The 12,889-nt window shown below is 41.6% G+C and overlaps 1 protein-coding gene across 8 annotated transcripts in view; it reads right to left on the reverse strand.

The window, feature by feature from the left end:
- Positions 1–8,673, reverse strand: part of OGDH (oxoglutarate dehydrogenase) — a 75,960-nt gene extending 67,287 nt beyond the window's left edge. Inside the window, exon 1 of one of the 8 annotated variants that reach the window (XM_067043024.1) lies at positions 8,213–8,673. The gene's annotated coding sequence lies outside the window, so the exon portion shown is untranslated. The remainder of the gene's footprint in view (positions 1–8,212) is intronic. The other 7 variants (XM_059074605.2, XM_059074606.2, XM_067043022.1 and 4 more) reach the window with 7 other exon arrangements.
- Between the last annotated feature and the right edge of the window lie 4,216 nt (positions 8,674–12,889).

A 12,889-nucleotide genomic window follows, 5' to 3' on the forward strand; every position in this document is an offset into this window, starting at 1 on the left:
GTGCCCCGACTGCAGTGGTGTATGGTATAGGTAAATAGGCACTTTTTAAAGGTGTTGGTTAAAGTAGAAATTATTAAATTTTTATGGAAAGCAAGGACACTTGTCAATATTTATTAAAAATTTAAAAAGCAACTACAGGACTTCTGCTTCCCACTAAATGCAGCTAAAAACATGAGATGCTTCATTTAACACAAAACAAAACATAAGACTCTGAAAGGTGGAGAGGAGACAGACTGGGAACGGACCTTGGGGCCCCAAAAGACTGAGCATTGAGTTCTTGGTTTTCCTTTTGCCTCATATCTTCCAGGCTAGGTGCTGAAGAAGCTGGCAACCCAGAAATACCAACTAATGTAGACCAAAAAAAAAAAGCTGCAGTAAGAGTTTGCCCTCTCTGGCCAAAGGACCAGGAATGGGGCAGCCTAGCAGGACAGAATATTTTTATTTTTATTTTTTTATTTATTTTTTATTTTTAATTTATTATTTATTTATTTTTTTGCGGTACGCAGGCCTCTCACTGTTGTGGCCCCTCCCGCTGCAGAGCACGAGCTCCGGACGCGCAGGCTCAGCGGCCATGGCTCACGGGCCCAGCCGCTCCACAGCACGTGGGATCTTCCTGGACCGGGGCATGAACCCGTGTCCCCTGCGTCGGCAGGCGGACTCGCAACCACTGCGCCACCAGGGAAGCCCAGACAGAATATTTTTAGACAATAACCACTCTACTGCAACCAACCCCACAGAAACACTGTGGCCCACTCCCACTCCACCTGGTAGTGTCAGAGGAGATCAGGGACTTCCATCCCCACCAGGTGACAATGAGCCATCCTCCCCACCCCAACAATCTAGGAGGGAGCCTGGATTCTACTCTCGCCCAGCAGTAACAGGGCAGCACCTTTCCCTTCCCAGGAAGGGTGGAATCACAAAGGTGTAATTGGGAAATTACACCCACACAGCAGTAACAAAGAGTCCCTACCCACAGATACCAAGGAGGTCAGGTGAGGAGCCTCCACCTCCATAACCAGGCAGCATCTCCTACCCCCCCAGCAGTGTCAGAGGAAGCTCACTAACACCAAGATGACACAGATGTTAGAATTATCTGGCAAAGATTTTCAAAGAGCCAGCATCAAAATGCTTCCACAAGCAACTAGGAACATGCTTGAAACAAATGAAAGTAGAAAGCCTCAGTAAAGAAAAAGAAGATATAAAGAAGAACCAAATGGAAATTTCAGAACTGAAAATTACAATAACCAGAATAAAAAACTTGATAGATAGGTTAAACTGAAGAAAGAAGAAACAGTGAACATGAACATGAATAAACATGAACAAAAGGAATTTTGAAATCTGCTGGGGGGAAAAAAAAAAGAACAGGACCTCAAGAACATGTGGGACTATAACAAAAAACCTAATGCTGAATATAAATGTCATCAGAAGCTCAGGAGGAGCAGAAAGAGGAAGGGGCTGAAAACGTATTCAAACAAATAATGGCTGAAAACTTCCCAAATCTGGCAAAAAGACATAAACCTATAGATTCAAGAAGCTAAGAGAAGTCCAAATAAAATAAATCCAAAGAAATCCACTCCAAGACCCATCACAAGCTTTTGAAAACTACAAACAACTTGAATAGCATATTTCTCACCAGAAACTATGGAGGCCAGGAGAAATTGGCATAACACTTTTCAAGTGTTGAAGGAAAATAATTGTTAATCCAGAATCCTATATCCAGCAAAAATATCCTTCAGGAACAAAAGGGGAATAAAGATCTTCTTAGATGAAGAAAAACTAAAAAAAAATCTGCTGCCAGAAGACCTACCCAAAATGAATGGCTAAAGGAAATCCTGTAAACAGAAAGTAAATGATGAAAGGAATCTTGCAACATCATGAAGAAAGAAAAAACAACAGAAAGACAATATATGGGTAAATATAATTTCCTTTTCCTCTAGAAATCTTCTAAATGATGTGTGATGGATGAAGCAAAAATTTCAACACATCTGATGTGGTTCTAATGATATGTCTGTAAAGGAAATATTTAACACATTACTGACTGGGGGGTTTTTGCAGAAATTAACACCTGTGGCCATAATATGTCTCCAGTCAAAAATGTGTTAAAAGGGACTTCCCTGGTGGTGCAGTGGTTGGGAGTCCGCCTGCCAGTGCAGGGGACGCAGGTTCAGGCCCTGGTCCGGGAAGATCCCACATGCCACAGAACAGCTAAGCCCATGCACCACAACTGCTGAGCCTGGGCACCTAGAGCCCATGCTCTGCAACAAGAAGCCACCCACTCGCCGCAACTAGAGAAAGCCCGCGCACAGCAACAAAGACCCAAAGCAGCCAAAAATAAATAAATAAATAAATTTATAAAAATAAAATAAGCTTATAAAAAATGTGTTAAAAGACAATTTTAAGTGGAGTAGGATAAAGTGATGTAAACAGAGATATGGTTTCTGTACTTCAAACTGATAAAATGATGACACCAGTATACTGTGATAAACTATGTATATATAATACCTAGACAACCACTAAAAAAGCTACACAGATATACTCAAAAACACTACATATAAATAAAAGCAGAATTTTTAAATGTGTTCGAGTAACCCACAAGAAGTTAAAATAAAGAAAGCAGAGGAACAAAAAACAAAAAAGGAAATAAAGGATAAAATGGCAGACTTATGTCCTAACATATCAATAATTACTTGATATGTTATATAAATGACCTAAATACACCAATTAGAAAACAGAGATTGGCAGAATGGATAAAACAACAGGATCCAATAATATAAGAAACTTCAAATGTAACAATACAGGAAGGTTGGAAGTGAAAGGATGAAAAATTATATACCATGAAAACATTAATCAAAGGAAAGCAGGAGGACTATATTATCAGATAAAGTAGACACCAGAGCAAAGAAAATTACCAGACACAGAGATATTAATGACAAACAGTTAATCCACTAAGAGGATATAGCAATTCTAAATGTGTATGCACCAAACAACATAATTGCAAAATATGTGAATCAAACCAATAAAAGAGAAAGGAGAAAAAGACAAACCTACAATTATAGTTGGAAAGTTCAACCCCCCTTTCAACAAGAGATGGAAAAGCTAGACATGAGGTCAGCAAGGATACAGAGAAACTCAACGAAAGTACAAACTACCACAACTCACCCAATTTGAAATAACTATTAAAGAAATTTCACATGCATTTTAAAAGCTCCTGAAAAAGTAATTTCCAGGAAATTCCCTGGCAGTCCAGAGATTAGGACTCTGCACTTCCACTGCAGGGGGCATGGGTTTGATCCCTGGTTGGGAAACTAAGATCCTGAAAGCCACCCAGTACAGGAAAAAAAAAAAAAAAGAAAGAAAGAAAACGTTATTTCCAGGCTCTGATGGTTTCACTACAGAATCCTATCAAATGTTTAAAGATTAATTAACTCCAATCCTACACAATCTCTTCCAGAAAATACAAGTAGAAGAACTTACTATTTCATTTCATGAAGCTAGTATGTCCCTGAAATGCAATCCAGACAAAGATAGAAAAAAGAAAAAGGAAAAAAAAAGCTTTAAACTCATATTCCTCATGAATACAGATGCAAATAAATAACCTTGACAAAATACAGCAAATAAAATTAAGCAATATATAAATACAATTATACACCATGACCTAACAGGGATGTAAGCTAGTTCAATATTCAAATAACAATGTAATCTACCATACTGACAGGCTAGAGAAGAAAAATCACATGCTCATATCAACAGATGCAGATAAGCACTTGATAAAATACAACACCCATGATAAAAACTCTCAGAAAAGTAGGAATAAAGGGGAACTTTAATGTAATATAAAGCATACACAAAAGCCTATAGCAAACACATACTTAATGGCGAAAGGCTGAACGCATCTTTTTAAAACTGGGAGCAATGTAAGGATGTCCACTCTCATCCCTACTACTCAGCGGAGCACTGAGAGTTGCAGCCAGAGCAATAAGGCAAGAAAAGGAACTAAAAAGCATATGTATTGGAGAGTAAAAAATAAAACTACTACTATTTTCAGATAACATGATTATCTATGACAAAATCTCAAGGAATCTACAAAAACACTAATAGAATAAGTGAATTCAGCAGGGTCACAGGATACAAGATAAATATACAAAAAACTACTATTTCTACAAACTATCAACAGACACATGAAAACAACATTTTTTTTTTTTTAAGGAAATAGTATAAGTCCAACAAAACATGTGCAGGACTTGTATGCTAAAAACAGAAAACAATGATGAAGGAAAGAAAAAACCTAAATAAATAGACATACCTTGTTTAAGGATTGGAAGATTGAACATAGTAAAGAAGTTATCTCCAAATTGATAAACAACTTTAACACAATTCCTATCAAAATCCCAGCAAGAATTTTTATAGATATAGGCAAGATTATGTTAAAATTTATATGGGAAGACGAAGGAATTAGATCAGCTGAAACAATTTTGAAAAAGAATAATGAAGTGGGAAGAACCAATCTACTTAATTTCAAGATTTATTATGTAGCTGCAATAATCAAGACTTGTGGTACTGAGGGTGAAATAGACAAAAAGACCAATGGAACAGAACAGAGAACTCTAGGACAGACCCATACAAGCACAACCGATTTTTGACAAAAGAGCAAAAGCAATTCAACGGAGAAAGAACAGTCTTTTCAACAAATGCTGCTGGTTGGATACCTATGGGGAGGGGAAAAAAAAAAGAAAGAATGAAAGGAAAAGAAAAGAAAGAAACCACTCAAACTAGATTTCACACCTTATATAGAAATCAACTCAAAATGGATTATAGATTTAAATGTACAACACAAAACTATAAAACTTTTAGAAAAGTATGTAAGAGAAACTAGAGCCAGGCAAAGAGTTCTTAACTTGACACTAAAAGCACAATATATAAAAGACAAAATTCATAAACAGGACTTGATCAAAATTAAAAGCTTTTGCTCCACAAAAGATACTGTTGGGCTTCCCTGGTGGCGCAGTGGTTGAGAGTCCGCCTGCCGATGCAGGGGACACGGGTTCATGCCCCGGTCCGGGAGCATCCCTCATGCCGCAGAGCGGCTGGGCCCGTGAGCCATGGCCGCTGAGCCTGCGCGTCCGGAGCCTGTGCTCCACAACGGGAGAGGCCACAGCAGTGAGAGGCCCGTGTACCGCAAAAAAAAAAAAAAAAAAAAAAAAAAAAAAAAAAAAGATATTGTTAAGAAGATGAAAAGACAAGCTACAGACTAGAGAAAATATCTGCAAACCACATATCCAGGAAAGGACTAGAATATATAAGAAATTCTCAAAATGAAACATTAAAAAAGGCAAATGATCCAATTACAAAATGGGCAAAAGATATGAAGAGGTATTTCACTGAAGAGGATATACCCATGGCAAATAAACACATGAAAAGACATTCAATATCACTAGACATCAGGGAAATGCAAATTAAAACCACAATCACTACACATCTATTAGAATGGTTAAAATTTTAGAAAATGGTAACATCACCAAACGCTGGCAAGAATATGGAGAAACTGGGTCACAAATACATTTCTGGTGGGAATGTAAAATGGTACAGTCATTGTGGAAAACAGTTTGTCTATTCCTAAAAAAAAAAAACTAAACATGCAACCACCATATGACCTAGTGATTACACTCCTGGACATTTACCTCAGAGAAATGAAAACTTATATTTACATAAAAACCTGTATATAAGTGTTTATAACAGCTTAATAGCCAAAGAATGGAAACAATCCAGACGTCCTTCAATGGTTGGAGAGTAAAATCAACTGTGGCACATCAATAGCCTGGACAGATAAAAAGGAACAAACTGCTGACACAGACAACACCCTGAATGCATTTTCAGAGAATTATGCTTAGTGAAAAAAGCCAACCCCAAAAGGTGACTTACTGTATAAGTCTCCTTATGTAACATTCCTGACAAGCCAAAATTACAGAAATAGAAAACAGATTAGTGGTTGCCAGAAGCGAATTGGAAGCAAGATGGAAGTGGGTACGGCCATAAAAAGGTAACAGGAGGGATGCTTGTGGTGATAGAAATGTTCTCCATTTTGACTGTTATCAATGTCAATACCTGGTTGTGATATAATACTGTAGTTTTTGTAAAATGTTATCATTTGAGAAAAGTGGGTAAAGGGACACTGAGACCTCTCTGTACCATTTGTTATAACTGCATATAATAGATTTGCATGTACAATTTCTCAAAATTATACCATTCTAAAATAAATTTCTCAATAACTGTACAATTACCCCAAAATAAAACTACCTAAAAATTTTAATGGAGATGATACAGTACTTTCGTCAAATGGGGCAGTGAGGAGTAAGACTGATTAAAAGCAGATGTGATACACATAGATGTATATGCAAGATATACATGTAATAAACATGGTAAATATTTCACATTTAATAAACTGTGCATTCAAATTTAAATGAAATCAACAGAAATTCATATTTCTAATATTAAAGTTAGTCTTTGAAAGTAACTGAATTTTGGGACTTCCCCAGCAGTCCAGTGGTTAAAACTCTGTGCTTCCACTGGAGGGGGCGCGGGGTTGGATCCCAGATCCCGCATGCTGAAATTTGGTGATGGCTGCATACTGTAAATACACTACAAACCACTGAACTGCATACTTGAGAGAGTGAATTGTATGATACATGAATTGTATCTCAATAAAGCTGTTAAGAAAAAAATAGTACTCGAAACGTGGAAACTGCTCTCAAAAATATAATCAGGATACTCTGATATTTCTCCAACCCTCAAGAGCTAGTCCTCAGCGAATATGCAAAGCTAGAATAGTATTATATATTTGCATACCGTGCAGGTCTTGCACAAAAATCTGTGTGGCTGGACTGCTGCACGTCCTGACACAGTGCAAACAAGGCTTCATTCCAGGCGACTCATCCTAAAGCTGCTCAGAGCAATGTACCTGGAAGTGGGCCTCTAGTCCCCGCTTCAAAGCGCAGGACTGCAGAATAAGGCACAGAGAAACCCCAAGACAGAGTTCACACCTCAGGCCTGAGTCATCTGTTCTGGGCGAAAAGCAGAGATAGCAGTTTCTTATCTACTCAGCGTCTCACCACCGGTTTTCTACTAAGTCTCGGTACCCAACTTACACTGACATCAGGTAAAAGGGAAAAGGTACACCAAGTGTGTTCCTCGAGGAAATGCACTTCATCTCAACATGAGCTATCAAACCCCTGGAAGAAAGAGTATGGTGGCGTACTGAGTACGGTAGGGTACTGCAGGGTATTCTACTCATCAAGGGTGTCACCCCAAAGAGCTCACAGAGAGGATGGGTACCGAAGGTGCTGAGTATGGAGAGATCCTGAGTATACAGGTACTGAGTACGGTAGGGTGCGGCAAAGTAATCCACTCATCAAGGGCGTCACGCTGAGAAGGACAGAGAGAATGGGTACGATGCGTGCTGAGCACAGTAGAGATACTGAGTAAGGTAAATGCTGCGGGGTAATCCACTCAAGGGTTCACCCCAGGAGAGGGTAGGGAGGATAGATATAGCGGGGACTGAACACAGAGGATACTGAGGGGTAATCCGCTCCTCAAGGAAGTCACCCCAAGGAACACAGGGAGGATTAGTACGGTGGGGTACTGAAGAACTGGGGGTACTGCGAGGTAATCCGTTCCTCAAGGGTTCACCCCAGGAGCGAAGGATCAGCCCGTACAGAAGCCGACCAGCGTCTGCGCTCTGGAAAGGGAGGACTGCCCACAGTTCGCAGCCGCTTCTTCAAGGGCGTGCCACCCTTCCATCCGTCCGGGTGGGGAGAGGACACTGCCGAGCGACTCCCACGTGACGCCTCCTCGACCTTGGGGGTCACCCGCTCCGCGGCGCCCATTCCCTCACATCCGCCGCGCGGCCCACCCCCTGCCCGTTACAGCCAATGGAGCGCCGCTCCGCGCCCCGCGCGACCTCTGCGCACGCCCGCACCCGCCAATCTCCGCCCGCCAGAAGGCGCCCGCCGCGCCATTGGCTGCCACGCCCATCTGTCAGGCCCCGTCCCACCCACCTCCCCGTCAGCCCCGCTCCAGCCAGCTTCACTCCCTGTCACCGGGGCGCCGGCCACAACGAGGGCGTGGCGGCCTTGCTCCCTGCCGCGACACCCGCCTCCCTCCCGACCGGCGCGGAGCCTCCCAAATCCAGCCGAGCCCGGCTGCAGCCCGAGCCTACCTGTCTCCGGCTCAGCTCCACCCGAATGAGGCGCCGACACCCCACTCCGGGGCACCAAACTCTCGGCCCCGCCCCGGCGTGTGGCGTCAGCACGCCGCCCCGCCCCGGGAGGAGAGGGGCCGCCCCTAACTCGTGAGCGGGGTCTTGACGTCACGGAGTTGGGCCCGCGTTGCTCGTGGCGCGTTCTTGGGGTAGCAGTGCAACCACTCGTGCTGCGGCAGGGAGTCGTCCGGCCGGTCCCTACCGGGTTGCGTGACGTTCTGAAAAGGGAGTCTGCACGTTGCTAAGTAGTGTCTCCTGCAGTGGGCTGTCAGGAGTCCTCTGATAGAGAGCTGACCGAGTCTGTGCTGCCAGACAGAAAGGAACCTTGATCGGCAATGCGCGCCCGAGGCGCAGCAGGCAGTGGCCCGGGGGAGTGAGGACCTGGAGGCCCCAGCGCCGACACACCGGTTTCCCAAAGTGGGCAGCGCGATCGCGGGGGCCTTCACGTGTTGCATGGACGGTGTATCGTGGCATTTCATCGAATACAAATGGTCATCTGCTTTCAGATGTTATTTTACTTACGGCCGAAAAAGAAAAAAGTGTTACTAGGACACCTTGATCGTAAGATGCTGCTGTATTTCAAAATGTGGGGGGAAAACGGTCAGATCTGGTGAAATATGGTAAATTGTAGTCAATCACATACTGAGAAAGCCCTTGCAGTTCTTCTGTCTTCATTACAGCAAGGAGAAAGCTTCGCTTCGTGCTAGTGTATCCTTAGCTCCACTTTTTCTTCTTTCCCTTTTTTGACAAAGAGAGATAAGAAATTAGGCTGAAAACTTTTGGTGCATAATAATATAGGTAGAACTTAAATTACTTTGTCTTCCTGATTTGTGACAGTTTATCTTTGACATTTATGGCAAGTGATACTGGTTTTCTGTTTTACAGTAATAAAAAGTTTTCTTTGGGGGGACTTACCCGGTGGTCCTGTGGTTAAGACTTCGCCTTGCAATGCAGGGGTTGCGGCTTCGATCCCTGGTCAGATCCCTGGTCGAGGAGCTAAGATTCCCACATGCCTCAGGCAAAAAAAAAAGCCAAACATAAAACAGAAGGAGCATTGTAACAAATTCAATAAAGACTATAAAAATGGTCCACATCAAAAAAATCTTTTAAAAAAGAATATAATTTAAAAAGTGTTCTTTTGTAAAAAAATTTTCCATTTTAAGACTATATTAACTAGATAGTAGTATGGGAAGGTGGCATCCAAATGACTGATGTTAGGGAAACGCTGTTCTACACTGTCTTGAACTGTTCTTTGGTGTTTATTCCCCAAAACTTGAAGACAAGGGCTGTGTCATGTGGCATAGCCAGGGATACTGGGGTGACAAAGGCCAGCAATCTGACCAAAGGGATCTGACCATGAAAGCTCCATAGAGGACACAAGTGTCTGAATCTGGGCTGAAATTCAAACGGAGGACTTTGCCACCTGCTCACAGGTGTGATAGACTTAGAGCGATTTCTAAATTTCTAAAAGGGAAAGGCAAAATAGGGGTTTTTTTCTTTTTTGTTTTTTATGTAAGAAGTATAAATGCTTGTAAGAACAAAACTGGGCTGATATGTGGGATAAGGATCTGGAGACAGAAAGTGAAGGAACCAAGGAACGAACTTCAGTATTTCTTTTTCCTTTCTCTTTTTATTGTGGTAAAATATATAAAAGAAAAAAAATTTGTCATTTTAAAGGACAATTTAGTGGCATTAATCACATTCACAATGTTGTGCAACCATAACCACTATCTATTTTACCACTCCAAAGAGAAACTCTGTAACCATTAAGTGATAAGGTCCCATTACCCTCCCCTCTTCTTTCTTAGTAACCTCTACTATACTTTCTGTCTCTATAAATGTGATGACTCCACCTACCTCATATAAGTGAAATCATACAGTATTTATCTGTCCTTTTATGTCTTGCTTATTTCACTTAGCATGTTTTCAAGGTTCATCTATGCTGTAGCGTGGGTCAGAATTTCCTTCCTTTTAATGGCTGAATAATATTCCGTTATAGCGCTATACTGCACCTTGTCTATCCATTCATCTGTTGATGGACACGTGGGTCGTTTCCCCCTTTTGGCTTTTGTGAATAGTGCTACTGTTACTGAACCAAACTTGGGTCCGCTCACCTGACTGGCAGCAAAACTGGGTTGACACTGGGTTGTGGTGAAAGAAAATACAGCATTTATTGCAAGGGCAAGCTAGGAGAAAAGGCAGCTAGCTCATGCTCAAAAGACCAGAACTCAGGGGCTTTCAGGAAAGGGTTTTTAAAGGCAACGGTAGGGGAGAGGGTTGCAGGGTGCCTGGTCAGCTCGTGGACATTCTTCTGATTGGTTGGTGGTGGAATAACTAGGTGGTATGTCGGGAGTCAGCAACATCAACCTGGTTCCAACTGGTCTGAGGTCTATGTGCTTGTGGTCAGCATGCAGTTAACTTCTTCCACCTAGTGGGGGTTTTCGTACCTGCAAAACAAGGAGATTGTTCAGAGTATTATTATCTGTGGCCCTTGAGGAGGAACTAAAGGTCCTTGCCTTTGATTTCTGGCTAAACTATTATTATTTGGTTTTGTTTGACTGTTTTCCTTTGTTTCTGCATTTTCTCACTTACCTGATTAAATTTGCTCTTTGGAACATGGGGCAGGCCTAGGAGGCTAAAGCTTTTCTACAAACAAGAGGCAGGGGAGGGACTTCCCTGGTGGCACAGTGGTTAAGACTCTGCACTCCCAATGCAGAGGGCCTGGGTTCGATCCCTGGTCAGGGAACTAGATCCTACATGCATGCTGCAACTAAGAGTTCACATGCCACAACTAAGGAGCTCATGTGCCGCAACAAAAGGAACCTGCCTGCTGCAACTAAGACCCAGTGCAACCAAATAAATAAAATTAAATATGAAAAAAAAAAAGAGGCAGGGTACACTGGGGTCTGTCCCTGGGAAGGTCCCACAGGGTCCTTCGTGGTTTCACTACAATGATCATTGGCTTACAAGTATCCGTGGAGTACTTGGTTACAGTTCTTTTGTGTATTTCCTAGGAGTGTAAGTGGTTGGTCATATGGTAATTCTATGTCTAGCTTTCTGAGGAAGTGCTAAACTGTTTCCCATAGTGGCCACACCATTTTACATTCCCACCAGCAATGCATGACATTTCCAATTTCTCCACATCCTCTTCTTATTTTCTTTTAAAAATTGTATTATAGCCATCTTAGTATGTGTGAGGCGATCTCTTTGTTGTCTTGTTTTGCATTTCCTTAATGACTAATGATGTCAAGCATTTTTTTATGTGCTTATTTGCCATTTGTATATTTTCTTTGGAGAAAAGTTTGAGTCATTTGCTCTTTTTGTTTTTAATTTTTTTTATTCATTCATTTATTTATTTTTTGGCTGCATTGGGTCTTCCTTGCTGCGTGTGGGCTTTCTCTGGTTGTGGCGAGCGGTGGCTACTCTTCCTTGTGGTGCATGGGCTTCTCATTGCGGTGGCTTCTCTTGTTGTGGAGCATGGGCTCTAGGAGCGTGGGCTTCAGTAGCTGTGGCATGCAGGCTCAGTAGTTGTGGTGCATGGGCTTAGTTGCTCCACGGCATGTGGGGTCTTCCCAGACCAGGGATCAAACCCATGTCCCCTGCGTTGGCAGGTGGATTCTTAACCACTGTGCCACCAGGAAAGTCCCCTGCCCTTTTTTGAATTGGGTTTTTTGTCTCATTATTGAGTTGGAGGAGTTCTTTATATATTAATCCCTTATCAGATATGTGAGTTGCAGATATTGTCTCCCATTCTATAGGTTGTCTTTTACTTTCTTTATAATGTTCTTCATTTTAAAAAAATATATATATATATATATATATTTATTTATTTATTTATTTGGCTGTGCCGGGTCTTAGTTGTGGCACTTGCGATGTTCATTGCGGAATGTGGATCTTTTAGCTGTGGCATGTGGGATCTAGTTCCCTGACCAGGGATCAAACCCGGGCCCCCTGCATTGGGAGTACAGTCTTAACCATTGGACCACCAGTGAAGTCCCCTTTATAATGTTCTTTAATGAATAAAAGTTTTAAATTTTGAAGTCCATTTTATCCATGTTTGTTGTTGTTACTTAGTGTGTTATGTGTCATAGCCAAGAATCCATTGCTAAATCCAAGATCATGAAGATTTCCCCTTACATTTTTTCTAAGAGTTTTATGGTTTTAGCTTTTATATTTAGGTTGTTTGTCCATTTTGAGTTAATTTTTGTATATGATATGTGGTATGAGTCCAGCTTCATCTTTTTCCATGTGGAACTCCAGTGATCCCCATACTATCTGTTGAAGAGATGATTCTTGCCCCATGGAATGGACTGGGCACCCTTTTGAAAATCAGTGGATCATATACGTTGGGTTTATTCCTGTATCCTCAATTCTATTCCATTGGTCTGTATGCTCTCTTTATGCCATTACCACACTGTTTTGATTACTGGAACTCTGTAGTAAGTTTTGAAATCCAGAAATGTGATTTCTGCAGCTTTGTTCTTCTTTTTCAAGATTATTTTGGCTATTTGGAGCCCCTTACAAGTTCATATAAATTTGAGAATTAGCTTTTCCACTGCTGCAAAAAGACTGTTAGAATTTTGATAGGGATTGCATTGAATCTGTAGATCTCTTTGGGTAGTATTGACATTGAAA

The sequence above is a fragment of the Kogia breviceps genome, chromosome 9 (assembly GCF_026419965.1).
Source record: "Kogia breviceps isolate mKogBre1 chromosome 9, mKogBre1 haplotype 1, whole genome shotgun sequence".
Lineage (NCBI taxonomy): Eukaryota > Metazoa > Chordata > Mammalia > Artiodactyla > Physeteridae > Kogia > Kogia breviceps.